The sequence below is a fragment of the Takifugu rubripes genome, chromosome 14 (genome assembly GCF_901000725.2).
Source record: "Takifugu rubripes chromosome 14, fTakRub1.2, whole genome shotgun sequence".
NCBI classification, from domain to species: domain Eukaryota; kingdom Metazoa; phylum Chordata; class Actinopteri; order Tetraodontiformes; family Tetraodontidae; genus Takifugu; species Takifugu rubripes.
This window is the reverse complement of record NC_042298.1, coordinates 13,290,127-13,314,738: the sequence shown is the minus strand read 5'-3', so window position 1 is coordinate 13,314,738 and position 24,612 is coordinate 13,290,127. Positions and strand designations below refer to the sequence as shown.

The 24,612-nt window shown below is 41.4% G+C and overlaps 1 long non-coding RNA gene across 1 annotated transcript; it reads right to left on the bottom strand.

Moving 5' to 3' along the window:
• Positions 1-20,457: 20,457 nt before the first annotated feature.
• LOC115252429 (uncharacterized) lies at positions 20,458-21,575 on the bottom strand. The gene is made up of 3 exons (XR_003890884.1): positions 21,440-21,575; positions 21,226-21,311; positions 20,458-20,606 (listed from the first exon to the last, which is right to left on the bottom strand). It is a non-coding gene; the product is annotated as an uncharacterized lncRNA (long non-coding RNA).
• Positions 21,576-24,612: the final 3,037 nt, after the last annotated feature.

Here is a 24,612-nt window from a genome sequence, read left to right as displayed (position 1 = left end):
GAAGGATCTGCCATGACAGCCTGCGGTTAGAAATACTGTAAAATAATCCAACTGTACAGTCAGTGTCAGTCCGAGTTCTGTGTGTGCAGCTGACTCTAAATACTGAACAAAGGTTTGCCTGATGAATTTGGAGGCTTGATATGTGAGAGGTTTGTTTCTTCACATCATCCAGCAGCACAATGTTACTTTTCAATCGATTAATGAAACAAGCAACATGTTTTCTGGCTCCATCCTTCAAACGTTAAGTGCATCATTTTATCTGTGTATTTTTATTTATTTTTTCAGTCCATTCAATCAGCATTGCAATATTTAATTAAAGCCAAACTTGAATCAAATTACTTGTGTGACCTCGTCAACAATGCACATTGTGTTTATTGTGCCGCACTCAGGCTGATCTTTACAGGCTCCTTTCTCACCTCCAATCATGGCAGCTTGATGAGTAACTTTAAAGGTAAAAGCAAAAGCGCTTGGAATCTGTCTTCTTTGAACAATGTTTGTGCTATTTAAGGACCCGCGACCTGAAAAACGAGCTGTGCTATTTGTTTTTTCAGGGTTTCATCATCTTTAAGAGCCACTATTTAAAAAAACCCCAAAAAACTTCACCATAAACACAGTAGAGCCTGATCTTAATGATGACATTCTCTCTGTCGGTGGAAGATGCTCTGAAGCTTCCGATTTAGGCATCCTGCGTCTTTTAATGGGACATTCTTTCAAAGGGTGTCCATGGTAATAAGCTCTGTCAACTCCTGATTCCAAAACACAATAAACTAGCAGCAACATATACCCCACGCAGCGCGGGAACCCTCTCGATAATCAGGACAGGTCCCCGGCACCACCAGGGCTGCGGCTGGTGCTTTTTTAATTGTTCCTTTCAGTTTAAAGGGAAAGGTCGAGATTTAGTGTTCATGTTGTCTCCGGCTCGTACTCCCGCTTTTCGATTCCCAACATGTTACCTTGAAAAGGATCAATTGGGTTTTCAGTGTCGCCAGGAAAAGCCTGACTCAGAACTGAAGGATAAAATCATACAAAAACAAGTCCCGCTTCTCTTTCTTGTCTCCGACAGCTTAATGAAAGAGGAAATTCTGTTTTGGTTCATATATTTTTATGATAACCTGATTTCTGAGACTTGCAGATGTCACATTGAGGGTTTTCTGTGTCGCACGGTGGCGTTTTTGGGTGGGTTGAAGAGGTTTGGCTGGTATTGATTGTTTGCTACTCTGAGATTAATTTTATTGCACAAAAATGTAGAAGATAACAGTTATGCTCAGAAAGAATCTTCAGAAAAGGTGTTGGAGTTGCTTCTCCAAGGCTGACCGTGGCTTCACGTCCGCGTCATTTGATTCCTTTTGCGGTTGCGCCAAACGTGGTATTGATTCGATTATTCAGTGTTGAATTCCTTTCAGCCCTGCGTGAAAACGCCATTCAAACGTGCGGCAGACGTATGAATGCCTCATTTTTGATTGACTCTTTTGTCTGTGTCAGAGAAATGTCCTTCACTGTAGCCGTGGCTGGAAGGAACAACGGGGAAGTTGTCCTTTGCTGTACGGAGCTCTTTAGTGACTCCGGCTCTTCACGGCATCAACAACAATAATTTAACTGAAAGATTTCTTTTTTTTTTTTATTTGGGGGGGGGCGCTCTAATAAAATCTGCCCAGATTCTAAGCACTGGCCATTATTAAAACAGCTTCTTCTTTTTTTAAATCAACCACTCCAACAAAGTTAATTAGAATGAATGTTTGGGGAATTATTTGGTTATTTGTTACTATCATCCAATCTACCCACATCAATAAACTGCTTTTGTTGGCAATAGAATTGTCAGGCAGAGGCTGGACACCTCTCCTCTCCTCTCCCTGCTGACTAGAGGTAGAGAAGACGATGCACCCTCATTGCCTTAGTAAAGATTTTTGTTAGCTGTGTTGATTTCCAAATTAAATCTAAGACCAATTTATTGCCGAGCAAAGTAAATAGACCTCTGGAGCGTCCACAGTCCCTGTTTTGATCGTTGTTTTCTTTCAGGTTGGAGAGACAATTATTGATTCGGATTCAAACGAAGCCGCGGTGACGCGAGGGGTTCATTTGTCGAAACAAGCGCACCCCAGTCCAGTTAAAGGGAAATCATAACGAAGCGCCTCCTGTCATTATCAAAGCCTTCAACCGTGGCAGTTTGATTGGCACTTGTCGGCCAAATCAATGGGCCTGATGAGCGTTTATGCTCTGCCATCAGTTTTATTTTTCATAGAGAGCCAACGACTGGAAGCCAGCTATGACACCTTCTTCCTCTGACAGTTTCAGGTGTGTATTTATTCTTTTAACATCAATCTCTGCCATTTCTTCGCTCAGATAAAAGCATGCGAAATGTCTGATTTGACAGAATACGGACGACCATGAAGATGCTCGAGATGTACTCGCGAGGTTGAATATACTCGTCCATCAGCCCCATTAACGCACTTGCTCGAGTGCTTCTTTCCAAGAAAAAAAAACTGCAATATGCCATTTTTGAAGATGGACCAGGATGATGCGCCGCACAAATGACACAGCTGAGTTTGTCCTCCCATGAGGGACCATCCTAAAGGAGCTTTAATTAGGGCAGGAGTGGAAAATGTAATCAATCTGTTCACAGGGACTGAAATAACGCTCCCACGGGACAGCGTTTACATCAATATTATGTTCAGATAAACTCCACTTCTGATTCTACTACAGATAAGCTCATAATACAAACCCAAAACTGCTATATACCTTATTCTATTCATGCGTAGTCGACGGTCGATAGGCTTTTTACTCTGTATATTTCAATATATGTTGTGAATGACTTGATGAGCCACAGAACTGACACCAACCACACAAAATGGGATGTAAATCAGCTGAATACAAGGACAAAAAATTGATGAGCAATATGAGCTCGTAGAACATTTAAACAGTCTAAAAAAATGCTTGTAGCCATTTGACTGGCCCTTACCCTACAAATTAGAATATTAATCCAACACAAAGGGTGTGAAAATGTACACAAAGTCACTTGATTTAAAAAAAAAAAGTAAACAGGGAGGTTGTGTTATAGTGTTAATTAATGCATGCAGGGGATTGAAGTTTCCATTTACGCCACAAGACATTTGGGATAACTTTAATTTATGGAGTACAGAGAGAACTGGTGCTCTGACATGAGCAGCGGGGGGTCTTTGAAACCGGGCAGCATTTTGCCGTGAAAGAGCTTTGAACATCTCTCCTGAAAGCAGGGCAGGAATCAAAAGCAAAGGCTAATTTGCTCCACGCATCATAGTCAGTGTTCCTCACCTAAACCCGTATACCGCGCCAAGTTACTCGCCACAATTCCTCGCCACAATTCCTCGTTAGGTAGGTTATGCGTCTGACGTGATGCCGAGCCTCTTTTCCTGACGCATGTATTCCCTTTTCCGTGTCACTGTAAGACTCTAGTCGTCCGGGTGTGCATGAAACCAACCGATAAACCAAAATTAGTTGTCAAGCTGAAGTGTGTTTCTGTCGTGCTGTTTTTCTGCTCACTGCTGATTGACCCTCTGATACCCCCCGCAGAGCAACAAAGATGTTGTTGTTCTTGTCAAATGCTCACAGCAGCTAATTAGAGAGGAACTAAGATTCAGGGGAATCTAACACCGTTGCCGTAGGTAGCATAAAGAAGTGAGAGTCGGCCCACAGGCAGCAGACATGTAAATAATATGCATTTCAAAGACTTGGTTCATAAAACCAAATAAACCTATGTGAGCCAGATCAAGATAATTACATTCAGGCCCTGCTGTAAATCACAGGAACATCTTGAGATGAATGTTTGGGTTGCATGTGTCAACACTGGAGAAGGAAGATCAGTGACTGTAGCTCCTGTAACCATGTGGGAACAAGATGTCACGTACGGGAACACACGTCTGCCGCCGTCGCTGATGCGCAGAGCGCTTCCGATGCCACGGGGAGTTCATCCGCTCCTATTTTTGATGGCAGCCGCTGATCCGGTGTAGGTAATGTTAATTTACATCGTAATTGCGCGGACCTGAGAGCGAACCTCTGTTATATTATCTTAGGATGCAGAGATACAGCCGCCTGATACGGCCAAAACGACTGCTACCGGGCGCCGGCTGTAATTAGCTCGATGGTTTGCGATGGAGGGAATGAAATTGAGGCCGTTTAAAATGAAACTGCGAGAAAACCTTATGATCTGTGAAATTCTCAATGTAGCCTTGTGTGGCGCAGCTGTTAACTCTTTATAGCTTGATGAGCCTGAGGAGTTAAATAAAATTCATTAAGTCTTTCCTCTTTTTTTTTTTTGCTCCTGTAAGAGCTGAATTAAGCTGAAACAAACTCTTCACCCTCCGAGTAGTTAAACTGAAACACTCCAGATCTATAAAATGCTGTGTTTTCCTTGTGGCCCACTTGTATTCCACCCGGATGATTTGAGCCCATGTTTGGGTAGAATGAGAATAAAACCGTCGTGTCTGGCTGTTGGACGGGTGCCAGCTGCAGTCTTCCGAGGTTTAACGTTCACATTGTTGAGGAACATAAACGCACTCATTGCCTGTAAGCTTATGAATGTCAATGAGGACATTTGTTACTGTACATTTAATTTCTAATTAAGTGGGTTGAATGCTGAGAATGAAAGCGTGCCTTTCACTACTTCAGGTTATTGACGATACATGACAAATCAGTGAGCTCTCGCTCTCCAGCTGCAAGCGGCGTGTTCTCATTTGCAACCTGTCAAACGTGGCAGCTTGGTCATTGGCCAGAAACGGGTGCGCGGGGACAGCACGGTGCGAAACGAGCAGTGGAAATGCAGCTTTTGAGAAACATTTCACGTCATATTAATGTCAAAATTGCCGGAGCTTGTTGGGTTTAGGCACGATAAATACCTGATTAAGTTGTCAGATAGGAAATCCTTTGTTGATGTACCCCAGCACCTTGACCGTTACCCCAACCCACATCGTGAGCCGAGACTACTCCTACGCTCGAAACCAGCCTCCTAAACCCATTTTATCTGAAGCGCCTGCAGTGTTTGGTCAGTTGGTAGTAAGGCTGAGCTTCCAGCACTGCCAGGATTAAGATATATTTTAGTGTAACACAACGTTGGCAGAGACTGTCATGGAAATCCAATTTTGAGAATTCAGAGAATAAGCTTTAAACCTTCGCATCAAATGAACAATTAATGATCCTTTAGCGTTTGGAATAATTGTGAGTCCTAATGTGTAATTTGTAATGATGATGATTAGAATTAATTGAATCTATATGCAATTTTCTCGCCTTCTTTTTCCAAAATATACCGAATTTTGCTACCATTTTTTATTGTATCCTAAGGGAGGAAGAAAGTGTGGTTTTCTAAAATCCCATAGTTTGCTTGCAATGGCAGCGTAGCACGAATTATTGATTTCCATTATACCTGTAGTTAAAACTTACAGTTTATCTGGAGGGGAAAGGAAAGACATGAGGCAATAATGTCTACCTTTGGGCCAAATTATTTCATGTTGATAGAAATCACTTAAACATTCCTGGCTAGGGCATTAATAATGTGCATTCTAAATCTGCCCCATTTAGCCCCGAAGAGAAAAAGAAAAGAAAGGGATGTGAGTTTCATGTCCAAATATACTGTAAATGCACCATAAACCCTTCAGCGCCTGAGTGGTTGGAGTATTTTTATCTGAATACAGTTCTCCAGGGGAGTGAGACTCCTCATCGCCCACACAGCCACTCTGACAGCTTTCAAATGAAGCAACTGAAGCCGAGATGCACTGCCTCAGCTTGTGTCACTGCACATATCGTTGACAGCAAGTGGATGCCCCCCCCCCCCCACCTCACACACATGCACAGCCCAGTCAATGACATCAAGTGCTGATAGTGCGCCTGCAACCAAAAAACTGCTGAAAAGTGACCCTGGTTGTGCCCTTGTCGCCAGCTCGGGGTAACAAGTGAATGGAAATTGGTTTTACCTGAGTCAGGTAATCATTACTAAATGAATTTGTTCCTCAGCCAAGGGTATAAGTGGGCTAAATATACATCTCTGAGATGAATACAAATATCACTTACATAATGAAAGGCTGCCTACTTATTGATTTTGGAGGTTATGCTCTGCGTGCTTTTCATCACCGGCCTGTTCTCCTTTAGAATGACGACTTTTCAATTTGCCAGGTGTTTGTAGGCCGCTGTCAACGATCCTAGATGCTTTTTTAGGCTTTGTTTCTTCTTCTTCTTCCTTCTGTCCACCGCAGATATGCAAATAACTTATTTTCTTCTTTCGTGCATGCATGATGAGCAGAAGAGTGATTTATTTATTTTTGGTGGTGGTGGTGGGGGGGGTGCCCGTGTTGATTTTCTCCAGCCTGCATTTTTTTTGTGCGCCGTCATCATCATCCTAGCAGTTACACATCATCATCATCATCATCATCATCGTCATCATCATCATCAACACATTAACTGCTACCATCTGCATTCTAATCATCATTATAATCAGAGATGTCATAATTATTACAATTGTGACGGTATGGATGGCACAATCATTCCCATTGTGGCGTTAATAAAGTGGCAGTGATTCATTTCTTCATGGGTCTGACTGCGCTCATTATGCCTCAATAACAGATGGACCCTGTTAACTGCACACGTCGCAACGACTGCTGAAGTGTTGGTTTCGGCGCACGGAGCAGCTGGGAGGGCACGGCCCGCGTATCAGAGCCAGTTCGTGCTCTTCAATAATTCAACCTTTCCAGCTGTCTGTTATCAGACCCAGAGCGCCACGTCCACCGAGATGGTGCCGGAGACATACGCAGCGGACTCTGTCGTCAGTGTTGGCGCTTAAATTTAACATTATCAGTGGGTAGCTATATACCTTTATTTCTATTAAGTATTTATTTAAGATAAAGTCCTCATTGAGTTTACATTTTAGTCATTGTTTTCTGCCCAGGGCACACTTGCCTTTTTCCTTTTTTTGTAAGGTATCTCTAACCATTGTCCTTCAGGGAACTAGTCAATAATTAAAGATCTTTGAATTTATTTATTTCTTTATTTATTTCCTGCTATAGACTTCCTAGAAGAAAAGAATGGATCTATGGACGTGGCATCCTGGTGAGATGAAAGTCTAATTATCTCTCCAGAAAACAAGTAGAAAGGCTTTTTAATTAGGACACTACTGAATCTGCACGCTGAGAATTTGTACATTGTGATGGATGGTGTGTGCAGCTCCTTAGCGACTGGAGACAGCATAATAATCTGCCCAATTTAAAGCAGGGTGAGATGTGAATGAGAAACCCGGCTGAGGGCTGATGGAGAAATTGAAGTGATACACTCAGGAATATCGAGGTTGGTGTAAGACTAAGAAGGAGCGTGGGGCCCGACTGCATGATTCATGAGGTAGATAACGGTGGAAAAAGTGGGGTAAGAGCTGAAGAGAGGGTGATTAGAAAGAGAGGTAAATAAGGAAGAGATGTAAGAAAAAGGGGAGATAAAGAGCGAGCAACAGAGCCCCAAGCTGTAGCCATGATTGGTCCCATTCCCAGGATACCGCTGATTGGTTAGCCTTATCCACACTCCCCTCTCCTTGGCTCTTACCACCTCTCTCATCTTAGCAGGGGGTCCCGCAGTCGCCAAGCCCCTTAATACTCTCCTCTACTCTTCTGCTCCGTGGCTGGCATGCAGAACGTATAATCACAATACAATCATAATCAATGTCTGTGCATGCGGAGGAGGAATAGAATAATGAGTGAAATTGTACAGTTATCAGTTATTCTTTTCCTTCTCCCTGACAGTTCGATAGGAAACAATTGGGGCTGCTGCATGCGTGCAGTGCGCTGCCATGCATCTGAATTTATCAGGCAAAGAAAAACACACAGTAACATGATTAGGACTAAGGTAACTCGATTACAGCTGGAAAGAGTAGATGTGAGCTGTGAGTACATTGAACGTGCCTCAGAATTGGAATGCTTTATCCATCTTTCCTTTAATAGATTCAAAGCAGTTACGGGAGTCGTGGGAAGACTGATATTGGTTTATTCCAACATAAACATCTTGGTTCCATTTCGCCTAGAAGATTATTAGTTCCTCTAAAACAGAAACAAATGCCCTTTCAGTAGTTTTTTAACCTTTGAGCTGCTTTCCTTAATGAAAATGAACTGTGTGGCACATAATAGTGCTTTCGTTTCCACCTGGTGTTCTTTGTTAAATGGATCTGTACACTGCCTGGACAGGTTACCAGCTCCTCATAGACACATTCGCTTTGCTCAGATCCAGGAAATATATGTGTTTGCACTTTGGGAAGAAAATGGAGCGCTCAACAAAAACCTACATGGTCACAAGGAGAACAGCCAAATTTCAAAGTGCACTACTTTTATAGGTGTTCATATTTGAAAGACAAAAATAGATCTTTGTATAGCTTTCAGGTTAGGTTCCAAATAAAAGAGTGGAGGCATAAAAGACTTCTTAATGGGATTCCCTCCCTCAGCTCAAGTTGAAATTGGTGAAATGTGAGAAAGGAGGAAATCTAGGATATGTCTTAAGACATTTAAAGGATCTGGATTGAATGCTCAGTAGGGGTTCTGGGTAAAATGTCAGACCACAGGACTAAATAAACTCCACATGTAGTCATTAGGAAGGATTTTAGTCAGTTTAATATAATAAGGTCAAATCCAAATTACCAAGCAGAATTTTGTCATACTCCAATGGGTTAAACACTAAAATATAGATCCTGAGGCGTACAAATGTTTAAACTCTGGCTACGAATTGGCGCTGGAGGGAAGAAGGGAGGGATTTCAATATGCAAGGAAGGGAAGGAGAGGGTTAAACACATGTGCCATATGGTAATACAGTTAGGTGAGGAAGGGCAGAGGCAGACTGGAGGAGAACAAACATCCAGAATGTGAAACGAAACACAAAAAGTGACTCATAGTCTCATAATTGACCCTGACATTAAACTATCCACAGGTGCCTCCAGGTAATACACACACTAATTTATGTTTCACCCAATCTCAACTCCATGCTTTTAATCACAACCAAATTCAGGGTTCAAGGTCACAAGTAAATAATTATGCCAGGGATAAAAGCAACTAAGCTAAAACTGTTGTTCTAATTAGCACTTTTACTTTATTCCTTCTGTAGACGAGCTCCCTTGAACCGTCGGCGTCAAGATTCGGGTTTGAAAACAGCTTGAAACCTCGCCTTTGGTGAGGGAGAGAATATTCCTCTCTCCCGTCTCAGGAACAAATTGTATAGGTGGCTCATCAGTTGCAGAACCCTGCTGTGAGCACAGTAGGCTTCATTTAAATCAGGAGCTCTGAAGTCGAGTGTAGAAGACAAACGGAAGTTGGACATCTTCTCACGTAGGGAGATCCACAGATATATTTTATGTAGAACTGTGCTGCCTGTTCCCTTATTTAATTAAATAATTTTTTAAAAAAAACAGAGAGACAAGCTGCAAAAGCATCTTTTATATGTCTTAATTGCAGCCCCGCTGTAACTCCCATGTTATACATGGCTGTACAAATCCTCTGAACTATTGTGCTAACGGATTAATTGGATTCAGATAGTATGAAGTCTCCAAGTCACCATATCTATGTTCTTGTGACTCATGTCCGTGGTATCTCATGATCACACAGGCTGGGGGATTGCATGACTAACCCCCATAACCTTTGCTTTTTCGGCCATCATCCTTTCTGCATTCTCAGAATCCTACTTAAAACATGGCCTGTGTTGACCTTAACATAATTAGGTGTGCCACCACTCTGATGTGCCTCTATATCATCAGCTGTCACTGGTTATCTGTGTCAGTGATTTTATGAAGAAGCAGTTCTGCAGATCACAGAAAGGGATGATGGAAGCAGGGATGGAGGCACCCCTGCGTGAAGGTGTGTTTGCTGAGTTTCCAGGCTGCACCTCAGTGGGGGGACGGCACAGCGGGTGTTCAGTGGTGAATAAATGATAAATCACACCGTGGTGACCTTGATTTGTGAGTTTAAAAAAAAGGCCCAAATCTTTCAAATGAAAAACCAGAGGAAAAAAACATTATCTTGTGATTCCCCTGGAATCAGCACAGAACAGAGGAAGATGGAAACTTGCCTGGTATCGTTGTTTGGGGGGGGGTCAGTGTGTTTTTTCTATCTCTAACCTGCTGGCGATTGTGGTTACAAAATTATTCCAGGGTTAAAATTTCAAATCAAACCACTTTTTTAAAATTCCCCCCACGTACACTGAATGTGTGTGTGTGTGTGTGTGTGTATGTGTGTGTGTGTGTGGGTGGGTGGGTGTGTGTGGGTGTGTGTGTGTGTGGGTTGTGTCCTCCATTAAGTTATTTTTTACATTTTGTACGTATTTACATTAAACCATCATTTGAATTCAAGATAAATACGGCAACTGTTGCTAGGCTGATCAAATGTAATTCAATAATTTTAATGTAATTTTCACCATCGTTCAGGGCATTAAATGCTGTACGTTCAGTTAATGCATCAGGGGCTTCGCAACGCACCGCCAACACTGTAGCTCATGTTTTCACAGTTCAGTGAAAATCAAAATGCATCACACTGGTGAAACGGCACCATCTGTACAATGTGAAGTGCTTGGTATTTCAAATTATAACGATATTATTATACATCTCAAAATAAAATAAAAATAACAGAAAATCTTAAAATGCTGAATTTACCCTTATTTATCAGTTTCAAACATCCAGGGTCTGCACACACAATCCATGCAGCATATATTTTTAGATTCTTTTTTTGATTTCGGTGTTGATCAGGAGCTTAGCGAAATGCTAAAATGCATTACAGCGACTGACCAATCACAACATTTACCACCGTTCAACAGACAAATTCTGGTCAGGAGCGTTTCAGTCCATCTGACCTTAAAGGCTTGGAGGCTGCTCACTGTTATCTGTCTGACACATTCCTCCAGGAGGCCATTCTGCATTTGGATAGCAGTTTGGATTAAGGCTTTGTCCAAAGACTGTTTGGTGAGTGGAGGTAGAGATACGGTGGCCTGGTGTGATGAGAGGGGCGAGACTCTGGCATATGGTGGCAGAAACAGCACAGGGGTGGCTGAGCGGCTTGGGTAAGCCTGTGGCCACCTGATGTCTCTGGCGATGAATGACTGGTGGGCTAATTGATAACAAGCGGGGGGGTACGACCAGTCCAGTCAATTCAGCATATTCTCACACAGAAACAACATTCTGAAGTGGGCAGCAGGAACTAACAGAACTTTTATCAGCTGCGGTGTAGCACTCCGGCTCTGCTGTATGGATTTTGACTTAGTGCTTGATGTTCAAAGCTCCCACCTCCTGACCTGTCCTGATGGTGCTGAAAGTCACCGGTAATTGCAAAAAAAACCCCATCCTAGCCAGACGATTAAATGCCAGGTTCATGTTGAGGTGTATAAGGACTGCAGGCATTTTTGAGCTCCAGTCATTCAACACCCAAAGATCTCTCTCTAGTTAAGGCTGTTAAAGTGTTGTTGCCAGGTAACTAATTGGATGCAAAGATAATGTCTAGTTCTTAAGGTGAAGCTTTGATGATAAAGTCTTTACGGGGAAGATTACAAGCAAGATAATGACACTTGTAATGAGTTTAATCCCTCTAGCTCTTTGGTTTAGCATCAGGATAAAGCAGCAATTCATCTACAGTGGCAGAACTATACAGTAGTCCCTGTACAATTGCAATAAATAAGTCAAAGAAAAGCAAAACAAATTGCATGAAAAGCCACAAAAATCTGTCAAGTACTTTGGTCCATGCAGTGAAGCATATATTATTCTTCTGTCAAACCTTACATATGATATTAAGTTGCCATGACATTGAAATAGTCACCTTGAGCAAACACTTCAGCACTGAAACTGCATTTACTGTATTTCAGAAACTATGTCCTAAAATATTAAAGGAACTCTCCCTTGTTGTCAGAACAAAGCTTTGGCACCTTATGAAGCTATTTTTCTCCACACACGGGCAAACCCAGATCTGAAATACATGGACACCGATCAGAAGTCTGCTCTGAGAGTAAAGGAGAGGCCCAAATCCTCCCTGATGAAAGCATGGCAGAGCTGTCGGGCATGGCACAGCCTTGGCATCATGTAGGCCTGTCCAAGACTCAGCCATTTCACGGCCTATTTCCTTCCCTGCCGCAGCAAAATGGTGACATTCTGCCTTGTCATGGTGCCACCACTCGCTGCTCAGCAGGTCTCCTGACAAATTAACCTGCCATCCCCAGTCACTCAACCTCGTCACCGCCATTGATGGATCATGAGAAATGTCAATCGAGCCACAGAGTAGCTTGGCGGCATTTTTTTTCCAGAAGATTTATGAACTTCCAATAGCGCAGCAACCAGCACATGTCAAGACACATGCTCATCATGTAAGCCAAAAGCACCTCCCAGAGAATGCACTTTTTTTTTGGCAAGATGAAAGCAAAGTACCTGGTTTTATCGATCCTTTAAGATGTGAATAATATAATACATAGCTGTATTTTTGTTGCATTTTCTATTATAAACATTTAACTTTTTTTGCAGTTGCTTTTTAACCTTCTGTGGGCGATCTCAATTTTTCCTATGTAATGTATTCATCCATCTGCTCTCACTAATTTGCATACAAGAGGAACTCTTGAAAAACAGGTGGATTTGCAGATTGATGGCAACCCCATGTGGCCTTGGGGTTTATGTTGCCGGCCACAGGGACTCTCAGCTCTCCATCTCTTCTTTGATGTGATTAGCATGACAGTACAATACATACAATGTCTTCTAGACTTACCGTATGAGAGAGCCCTCATACACAAAGAGAATTTATAAGTGAACATGCAAAGAAGATGAAAATTAGGGCTCCCTGCTTCCTCACAGATCACTATCATCATGCGGTATTCTCTCCTGTCTGACAGGGGCAAACACTTTATTGTTGAATCACACAATGAGAATGTTCCTAAATATCATTTAAATGCTCTTGTGATCTCAGAGATGGACCACTGGACCTCTCCAAACCCAACGTTGTCTTGTGAACCAATGGCTCTGTTCCATCGGGGGCTCGGTACCATTGAATTCTTAACAAAAAAGAAAAAGAAAGAAAAAAGGTCAAATGCTGAGCGGTGTGTGTGGATCTTATCGGACTGGGGGATTTTTTTTTTTAAATTACTAAAGCTTCATTCAGGTTTCACATGGCTATAGTCAAGAATTACAGTACAAAACACACAAAAAACAAACAACTAAATTTTGTACTGAGAAACTAATTGACTGAACACAGAATTTGTTTTGGAGTAACTGAATTAAATGCCAATCAACTAAACAATTTTATCTTACATATAATCATATTGTAACCATTACTGCCCAAGTTGGCAATTATTTGTCAACTCTGAAAGCTATTGTGACGTTTCCTCCGGTGAGCTGACAATCACAGTCGCTCACAATTGTCTAGTAAAATGTACTCAACCCATTATTTGTGCTTTTTTCCCTCACGTCTTTGTCCATTTTGACTTTGACAAGGAGAGTAATGTGGAAATGTTATGTTAATGGTTGTTTTGTACATTTAGTGACTCCACACACACACACATACACACACACACACACACACACACACAACACAAATAAAAGCACATGATTCAGTAGCTGCAGAAATGCCTTTTGAAACATGTTTGTATGACTAATAAAGTGAACATAAATAGGACCCCACCATTTTGCAGGTTATGTTCCTAAGATTCTTTCCTGTGTTTATCTGGTTGATGTTTACTTCAAATCTCAGTTGATTTGTAAGTTTATATTTATATTAAATGCACATATACTACTCATTAGATGAAAGTTCGAGGAACTCAGACTGTAAAAGGCTTTATCAAATACTTTATCAAATAATAGTCAAAACATTAAGGTCTTTTATGTATCTAGTCAATAAAAAAACATCTTATTAGCCATTAAGGTGAGCCTCATGTCTTCTATCAAAGATTTGATGGCAGACAGCCTAATAGATGGCCTCTTTCAACCTTTCTTAACAGAAATAAAGGAGAGAGCAGTTCATCCAATCACTGCACAGTATTAGATTGAACAAAGTATCATTGCCATGGGAGACCAATTTCAGCTCAATTATATCCACTCCCTGCTGCTTGTACCCTCTGTAGTGCTCAACCGAGCCCCTGTGAAAGTTCTTCTAAGGTTTGAAAGATGTTGAGATAATTATTTCCCCTTATTCGCAAAGTTGAGTTCTTGGTGCACTGCTAAATTTTAATGGGAACACTGACTGATCAGCTTGACTGGAATGGTTCCTGGACTGCCTGCTCTCCTCCCCAACATGTCCAACACATATCTGATCCACTGCTTGGAAGTGGAAATGACATTTGTATCGTCAGTTTGTCTGGAGTTTTGGGGGGATAACTCGGTACCAGTGTCAATTAAGTGTGCACGAAGAGATGTGAGACCTGGGGAGACAAAGATACACACACACACTAGCCTAAACTCATGTGATTTAGTTTACATGTAAGCAAGAACATAATATAAAATTATACATATTGCTTGGGAATTCTGTCCATCATTTTGCACCTGCATTCCCATTTTCAAGACACAAACTCATTCTCCCTCAACATTTCAAGGGACTTCCAGGAACTCATTTACCTGGTACCCTAAAGACCCCTGATATTTATTCGATTGGGGCTGATGATGTATGAGGGAGTGGCAAAAGATCTTGCGAAGATCTTCTAATCTTACTTAACTGCCTTCAACATTTTACAAATGTGATCAGGTTTGTGCCCTACATTTCGCTCTGCCAGCTTGTTGGCAACGCTTTCCAATGCAAACAAGAGGCTCAAAACACCCTGGACCTCGTCATCCATCAATTTCTTGTAACTTCTCTTTTTCTCCATTTGTCAATTTTTATAAACACAAATAAAGTAAATAAGGATTGAAGCCAAAGTCGCAGTCGCATGTTGACTAAGACATGCTGGGCTAACGTGAACTGCAGAATGCTACAAGCGAGTTCCCCAAATCAGCATTCTTCAGTCCACAGCCCAACCAATCAAGAACCAATCTAGAGAAAAAAGTTCTTGTTGTGGGCTATGTGCTATGGAAGTTTTATCGTGTCGAGCAATGAGAACTCAGAAGATGTCGGATGTAAGAGGGAGTACCAAAGGTGACACATTGTTCAGGAAATGAAACAGTGTAGTGAAATCCCTGTATGTAATTTCAATTTGCTCCATCTAGTCGCAGGAAGTGGCCACCTAAGGAGCTCACCCGAGAATATACTTTGCTCTAGGATTACATCGCTGTTACATTTTCACCATCAGCAGGAGCTGTTAGGTGACGTCATCCAGGTCCAGCAATGACAAACCCTCAGAAATCCTTTCAGAGCTCTGGTCTCATTGTGTACAACACAATGAGCACCAGTGTGAACATGATGTCATTTATTTAGAGTGTGGACTGCTGTAAATGTACAAGGTCAACTGTAAAAAGTGGCAATAATCTGTAATGGAACATATGATTACCTGTCATCATGGCTGAGCAATCAATATAGTTATCAATAACTATTCCCTTTTCATACATGTACACCAGGACAAGAACTGTAGCCTGACGAACTGGCCCAGTCAAACGACAAGGCTGACTAGCTTTACACGTGTAAACAAAGTTCTAATCTGACAGTACGTGCTCATGTTATCCTATTTCACTGTGGCCGTTAACGTTACAGACCCAGACTCCTACCCCAGCAGAGAGCTCCAGCTGCTACTATCTGCTGCCCAAATGCACTTTTCCAGTTTCAGTGAACTCCAAGTTGAAAGATTTTTACACAGCAGAAGGAAGACAATTCAACTAGTTCCCTAATGAGAAAATAAATGTAATCAGATTATTCTGCCACTCAGTCATTTCGCAGCTTCAGTGATTTTTGCATTCTCTCGCAGCCTTAATAAAATCCAAACTCGACCGGGTTGGCGAGTGTATTATTATTAACACTCTGACTGTCATGAAAAAAGCCCTTAAAGGAAGAGACATTTGCACTTGTTGACAGACTGGCACACTGTTCTGCACCTAACTACTGCTGGATGGGATGGCTCACACGTACCTTTTTTTAGGTCAGCTGCCTAAACGGAGTAAATAGTGTTTTACTAGAAACTGAGTTTCAAGAAGTGCAGAAAAGCTTTTCCAAGTGCAATTTTGATGTTTGTGAGCAGAGTAGGTGCTTTTTGTCCAGGTTTGCTGACGCATTTCTGCTGCACTGTGCAACATATAGGGCCCAGGAAATGACTCTTGAATGGCTGCGTCGGTAATTGAATCACAGCGCTTGTTCGCACCGCTACCGTTTGCCAATAATGACGAATAATTGTCAAAGAAACTATCTTCTTAACGAGTGGAGGAGACGAGAGATGCGGTAATGATAAAGCTGGATGTGAACCAGGGAACCATGAAGAAAAGATCTTCCCCTTGGAAACAGCGCCGGCGCTGAACTCTAATGACCTGTTTGCCTGTCAGTGGGGGAGAGAGAGGAAGTTGAATGAGTGGAATTAGATTGTATTTCCCATCCCCTTCATTGTTATTTCTTGTCAAATAATGCATTGCTCTTCCACTCACATGCAGCAGCAAAAAGCATCAGTGTGTAATCAATCCTTTTGGTATGGGAGTGAGGAGGCTGGGGGTGCTCGCTCTGCGCTTGCCTCTGTTCACAAAATGGAATAAATGTGACATTAGGGACACGGGTATCATTACCTTGATGAATTACGGAAGGTATAACGATTATGGAAATTGTCATCGACCCATCATTCGTCTCAATTTATTGCAACTCAGTGCCACTGTTGCCCTGCACACTAAAATGTTATAATGTCAATAGTGCTACGAGCTGTTATCAATGCTTTCTTTGCTCTCACAATGACAGAGCGCTGTAGGTCTTTGTACGCCTTCCGGACCTCGGCAGACATACCCCCTGATAGATGTGGGGGTTAAAGGGGACGCTAATTGAAAAAGAAATTGACCGTGCTTGGTTGTAGGACAGCTATCAATAATTAAATAAAACAGGAGCTGCTGTCTATCTTGGATTAAAATAGACACAAGCAAAGCAAATCACCAAAAAAGACCAGATTGTCTCATTTGAAATGTTCATTGTTAGTTTAGTGTTGTTTCACTATTGCAATGAAAGTGGACCGTTGAGGACAGCATCTTGATTAACCACAAGCCTTTTGTCTTTATTTAAAATACAAATGATAAACACATTTATCAAGATAAATACAAAATAAAAGCTGGTCAAATAGCACTTAATTTGCAAGAAACAATCTTTTATCCCTACCGTCAACAAGGGCTTCTGAAGCTTTTCAGACAAAAGACTCCCCTTTTTAGCCACAGATATAAATCGTACATCTCGCTGTGAAAAATCTCGATGTCAACACCAAACTACGTGGCATTCATTTATCAGGACCAATACTGGTATGAAAATTATGTCTTTGAACAGCAGTATTATACAGAAAGAGCATGTCTGGAACACTGAAGTGGGTCCCACAGAGAGCCCAGGAAATATATTGCTCTGTGCTCACCGTCAACAATATCAGACCACCTCAGGGAGCTTGTTAGCACTACATGTGTGTGGAAGCCTTATCATAACACCCCCAAAAATAAAAAAAAACACAGAGACATTTAGGACCTTTTACCCATGTGACACATCATATTCCCCTTGTTGAGCATATGCATGAATATGATTAAACCCTCGACATTCATAATTTGCAGAGCTGCAGTGAAATTCGTAACCCTACCGAGACAATAAATCACAGTTATGTCAACTGCGCTCATTAGACTTCAATTTATGAAAATTGTGCAGGATATGAAGATTTGCAAAGGTCCAGACTCAATGAAAGCCTGTGATAGAGCCTCTCAGGAGAGTTTTCTAATCGCTGCAGCAGGAATTTGGCCCCGTAATGGAGGACATATCTCTTCATTAGCCCTTTGTTGGAGTACAGTAGCATTCGTTCAGGCTTTGATAAACGCAATGCAATTTTCTTGGCCAGGCATTTTCGCACATAAAAGTTGGCTACATTTAACCAAGTCTTCTCGGAGTGGATGTTACTGCTTATTGCACTTAGTGCGTTAACCAGCAAGGGAGGACATAATGGTGTTTTTAGATAACATTGGATCCAAATCACTTTTTCTTTTACTACACAGCCTTTATTTCTCCTCTGTGATGCAAAGCATTCCAATGATTATGTGCTGATAGCGGGGCAGGACAGAAGGGCCCAAAAATTTCTCGTATCGCAGGATGAATGTTTGGTATGTGGTGAGCATCTGTTTTCACCTAAAATCTCCTGCGAAATAACCTCCACAGCACCTTAAGGTCATAGGGAAGGATAACAAGAAGGAGGTCACCAAGTGGTACTGCTGAAGTTCCAGTTGCACAGAAAAACACACTTTTGTATGTGTATGGTTAATTATGCATGTTCCTCTTCATTTTAATATCTTTAAAGCAGTGTAGGACAGTTGCCTTCTGGGAATAGGGTACAATAAAAGCGAAAGTTGAGAAACATGCCGGGTCCAACTATTTAATTACAGAGATAACACAGTATTTAATAGGAGCACGTGATATGAGCCTGTTGAAGAGCTTTCGTATAACTTCCAAGTTATATATTTGAATTAGCCCAGTACACGCTAATATTCTGTTGTTGATGTTTTGTTTTTTTTAGCTATTCTAATCTAATATATAGGGGAAATTACTCCAAGACACAGAGCCCTGAGTGACAATAAAGCACATTTATTGAGACGTCTTTCTCTCTGTCTCTACTGCAAATTATCAAATATAAATATGCAACAGCCTTCCTTTGTTTAGCTTTGCTACAGTTAAATAGAAAAGAGTACATAACTGAGACATTAAAACACACGGCCGTAAATAAATAAAACCATCTGACTCGGCAGTGGTCGCCGACAGCAATATAGAGGAACGACTGTTATTGTGCTCAGAAGAGCCGGGTGCTTCCACCAGTCTGAATCCAAGTCTTTAAGCTTCGCCCACCCTCAGACTGGTCTCGGTCTGACTAAATCAGGTCCATTTATCCTGTCCCTCTATAGCCAGTCCATTTAGGTTGTTTGTCTTGCTTTAGCCAGTCCATTTATCCATTTTGTCCCACTATAACTAGTCAATTTAGACCTTCTGTCAAAGTGCAACAGCTATGTTTGACCTGTGCGCTATTATAACCATACAATCCATTTACCTTCTCCCACTATAACCAGTCCATTTAACAGCTCGCTCCCACTCTAACCAGTCACTTTAGCCTCCCCCCACAGTCACACTCTCAAGTCTCTGCCTTTCCCTGAATCTGACAGAAATCTGACAAATTTAGAAATCAGGGCAGTCAGCCTATTTTTAAAGCCGTTACTAAACCGGGCTTCACCTGCTCATGTATGAAGCACTAAATCAGCGATTAATCACGGTATAGGAGGCCAATTACCTCTATTGTTACACCAGCTGTATGAAAACATGCCAATGGCAGCTTTGTCTGCTAATAAATTAATTTTTCTTAGTAGGATTGAAGTAATTAATAGTTCCACCACTTTTGTCATTGGGCACGACAGTAATGATAAAAATCAATGTGATATTACTTTAAGTTATTAATATGACCCCCTCCCAAATTATTTGCATGTTTAACTTAATTAATTCACAATGACCCTGACAAAGGCATGTTCTCAAACCTCCCATGAAACACAGATTTCTTTTCTGCAATAAACAGAAGACAGACGTGCATTTCTATTATTTTGAGAGAACCTGGCTTCCTTAATACAGGAAGAGCAAACAAACAAATAAAATGACTGGATTACAGTGACTGTCATTATTGCTTAGAGTGCAATATTGTGTCCATTTCATTTTTACTGACCAGATAATATCTGTGGTAATCACAGACAATTCCCGCCGCCGATTGAAACGGAATGTTGGTACGCTGGGAATGATGTCGCCGTGTGTCATAAATCAGTTTCTTATCAGTTGGAATGAAGTTATTTTGATGGAAAGAGAACAAAACCGATTTCCTGAAGTGTTTTGTGGTATTTTTCTAATATCACCGTGTTTACTTCGGGCTCTACTTAAATCGGAATGCCGACTAAATACATAAACGGCAGCAGTCTGAATATCAGCCTCCTAATCTGGGGCTGAAGACAGTAAAAACATAAAATAAAAACACAAACTGAATAAACAATCAAGATGTAACGATCACACGAACTACCTGAAGAATTAGGGAGAGTTAAGGGATGTGGAGGTTTACTGAATACTCTTAAAAAAAGGTTAATGTGTCCATGTAATTGAGTTATAATCCCATATGGTTAACAAACCACCTCCTCTGTGATTTCAGGCATCCATTTGCACTTTTGAGCAGCTTTTACAAAATCAGGAGGCTTAATTCTCAACCAGATGCCTCCTCTCCTGATTTGTGAGTAAGAACCACACTGACATTTTTACTTCTGTAATTCCTCCAGCTCCACCTGTTGAGAACATCCAGCTGGATCTTAGTACTTTTATTTAGACTATTAAGAATTGTTCCCCAAACTGCAACAACGTCCTCTGGAATTCTGTTAGATCATCAGGATGAAGGTGCCACGGTTGTTGTTGTGCTTCTTTGGTCGAGACATGGGTTAGAAGTTTCCTTCTCATCTGGAGTGCCTCAGGGTTCCATCCTTGCCACCCATTTCTTGGCTACAGTGCAGAAACGGCGCCCTGGGTGAGATCATATATATAGAGCTTATTTGTTCTGCATCTGTTATGAAAGGCTCTAAAAAGCTAACTTCTCAATGAGCTGTGTGTTACAACATCAGATGCATGTTTAATATTCAATTCAGGTCTGTGCTGTAAGGCAAAGCTCAGCATGTTTCTTTAGACATTTTCTATAACCTGCAGACACCGTAAAGGTCACCCATTCCTTTAGATTTTAATGGTTTGACTCAGGCACAAGGCAGTTCATTGTCTCCAGCTCATTCATAGAAAAGGCTTTACCTTCCTGTAATTTACATAAATTGATTAAATTCTGTGTTTCTATCTTTTAATTGTTCATATTTTAGCTTTAAGCATTTTCTCCATCTTTAATTTAAATATTTTGTAATTGTGTTATGGCTCTTACTTATTTTTAACCATGTGTTTAACCATAAAAACTTTTTTAAAAGATGTTTAGTAGAAGTAGTAGACTAGTAGGACTAGTACTACTAGTATTTTTATTCATCTGATCTGATGTTAAGCCCAGGTAGGAGGGAGACATTACAACCTGAAAGTTTGGCAGTGGTTTGGGTTTCTATTGCACAGAACCTGTGGGTCAGACGGTGCTGCGGCTGGACAGACTCACCCAGGACAACGACTGTGCCGTTCTGAAAATGTTGTCAGCCAAAAGGGTTCGTTCCCCATCAACAGCATCCAACAGTTTCTGAGCAGCTAAAAATAAGCAACCAAAAGCAGTGAAACCATGGTGATGAAATAAAAGCGCCGATGGATCTTATCTAATTCTCCTCTCATCATCTATTACAAGGGCAAAGGGCTTATCTATCCTATATTCTCTTCACCTCCCGTATTGTTGTTTCATCTGTGCCTCCTGCTCCTAATGCTGTCTGCCTCTCCCTTTATCTGTTCCTTTCTCCTCTCTTTTGTCCTGTCCATCACATCAACCAGTCGGAGAATATGCAAGGCAAAATCTGCAAATCTTTCATTTCTTGACTTATATTTTAGTCTCGGGTGTGTGTACAGCCACGTTTTAGCTCACATCAACCCTTGTGACGTTAGATACGTTTCTGACTTTAACTGCTCCCTGCAGGTCGCCCAACAGGTGACATCATCATGCTCTCCTGTGTTTTAACCTTGCAGTAACGGCATGTAAACACTTCACTCCTGCAAGCTCTCTGCAACTTTCAATACCCACGGCTGATCTTATGACTTTTACCTCAGGCTTGTTTTCGTTGTCAAATGTATGCTTTCACGGCTTTGCGACGGAAGGCTATGCGGGCCCAGGTGCACGTTAATGGAATAAGCTGACTCCTGCTGAACAAAACTCATGCTTGATCCTTTTCTTTTAGCAGCATCCAAGTATCCTTTTTCAGATGTGAAATTGACTTGATTTCTTTAAAATGCACTGCTGATATCATTTTTTTCCTAGCATCTAGTTAGCATCCATCCATCTTTGTGTAGGGAAAATGCATTCTTGGCTCCCTGGTCTATCTTTTCAGATGAGTCCCATGTAGCTGGTGAGGTATCCCACCATGAGCTTTGATTCACCACATGTCTTTTTCCTTTGAAGACCATCAGTCCGTCTAAAAAATTAACATGGCAGCAAGGTGATCTGATACATCAAAGGGTTTTCTTTAATAAGCACAGTCTTTACTGTCAGTAAATATTTTGGACTGTGGATTCTTTAAAAAGAGGTAGAAAATCAAGTGTATTATTTAACATCAAATGGTTAATATACTTTTTTTCCCTGTTCGTCTGAAAGGGTGACACTACAGTGACCCTCCAAAAATCATGGTTCAAGCAAGGCCTTTAGATTCAAAGCCTCGAAGATTTGAAAACTTGGCAGACGCCTCCTTTAATGAAGGTGAGAACAAAAGGCCTCAATATAAAGTCATTGATTTTCTCTTCAAATAAACTTTCATATGGGACAGATTCCCTTCTGGGTGCATTTCAGGGAAAAAGCTGCTTCCCAAAAATCCTCACAATGTAACCAGGGGTGAAAGTGGTTTTGTCCCTTTTGGAAGGGATTCATTTCCACATGAAAAGGGAAGTACTGTCCAATCCCTTTATACATGTCTGTTTAGTTTGCTGCACACAATACCAGAGCAGCCAAAGGCAATAGCCTTTGCAGGGCGGTTATAATGTGCCGCACATACGCTGGTCCACATCCATTGTTACTTTTGCTTTCTAACATACATCAAACCTGACAAGACACAGCTTTCAACATATCAGGCTCCCCGCCTGAACCCGTGGGGACAAATTCCAGCACACACTGGTGCAGTATGACCATATATGCATAATTTGTCAATGTTGCTTTTTAATAACGTCCGCAGGCCTCCGCGTCCCCGCGGCGTGGCCCATCCGTTCTCTCCGTTGATTCCGAACATGTGTGAAAACACACGTGTTCTGGCCACAGATCCAGGCTTTTTATTCTTTAATGTAGGCCTACGCTCTTGGGCTTTAATGGGGAAGTTTCTGGTTCAGGTTTTGTGCGTTAGGCACACTGTGCGCTGCAGGTAGCATGAATCAACCACGGCAAACATGTTCCTGTATTTAATTTTAGTCACCAGTCTTTAATCGCTGCGTCTAAAAAAAGGAGCGGGACAACGGGATGAATGAGTCGAGCTCTGCACGCTTGACATGATAAAGCTGCATTTTGTTAAACAACCTGTATTATCAATCAGTACCATGTCTGCCTGGTTTCCATTAAAAAAAGAGATTAATTTATGTGGTTTCTGTGCTTATTTCCCCCATCATGCTCCCATATTTCACTGCGGTTCTGCCTTTGAATCTGGATGTTGGAAGTAGCTGGTGTCCAATAGAGGGCACAGTTGGCTGCATGGACATGCACATGCACAGTGTGTGGTGGAAATGAAAGCCACGTCAAAAAAAACAAAAAAAGAAATCTCACAAGGCAAAAATAAGTTTTTAAGGAGGAAACCAAAGCATCATTGAAAGGAGCATCGGTGTGGAGAGTGAAGGATGGTTAATCTATCTGTCATTAACCCTCTGGTCTGCCAAACTCACAGAGAAACTCCTTGTGGAGAAAATGTGTGAATGTTGCTTAGTAACTAACTTCCTCATACTGTTTCTGCATCCCCTGAGAACATTACAGCGAAGGGGGTAAAAAGTGGCTTGACTTTAAAGAGTGTGTGTGTGGGGGGGGGAATGGAGGCACTTGAAGAAATGTCTCTTTTTTCTCCTTCCATGTCCTTTTTTTCTCCCCCTCCTTTTTTTGCATGCCCTTGACTGAAGATTGAATGGCGGAACTGAAGATAGCTTGTTGGGCAGTTGCCTTTCATGCAGATAATGCCATTTGATGGAGGCGAGGTTTTGATGTGCTGCGGCTATAATAGAAGAATCAAGCGTTGAAGGCCAGGGCTGATTTTGCTGCGAGAAAGCTGCCCTCAGTGATAACTTCATCACGGCATGTGGTCGGATGTGGGGTAAATTCAGGAAGGGGATCTATTTTTTTTAAACTGCCCAGTCAGAGCTCAGTAGTTGGCCCCCTATTGAGCTACGGGCCCTGCAGACCAAGCTTGAAGGTCTGTGATCTACCACTGGTATTGTTAGTCTCTCTCTCTTCTCTGTGCCCTTAAATCAAAATGACTTTGCCACAAAATGTCTTTCTAGAGGGATTAGTGTGCTAGCTCTTTTGTAATTAATAAAACTTTGCTTTCTGTGGATCTTTTTCTGTGAATGCTGTCGTTTGTCGTCAAAGAGATGGGGCCTCAGATGGTTTCTTCAATCACAAAAATAATTAATTGGGTAAATATGGTTTTGGACATGTGACGTTAAGTCATGCAGTGCAAAAGTAAATTTCTTAAAAAGTTCAGTTTTGTCTCTGAAATCAGCCAATTAAACATTTTTAACGAGCATTCTATTGTTTTTTAGTGTGAAAGGTGAGTGCAGGAAATCTGAAATGGTTTAAAATAATGTTTTTACCTTGTTAAAGTGGAATTGGTGTTTTTTAAAGGCATTTTGACACACTGTGATTAAAATAAGGGTTCATTCT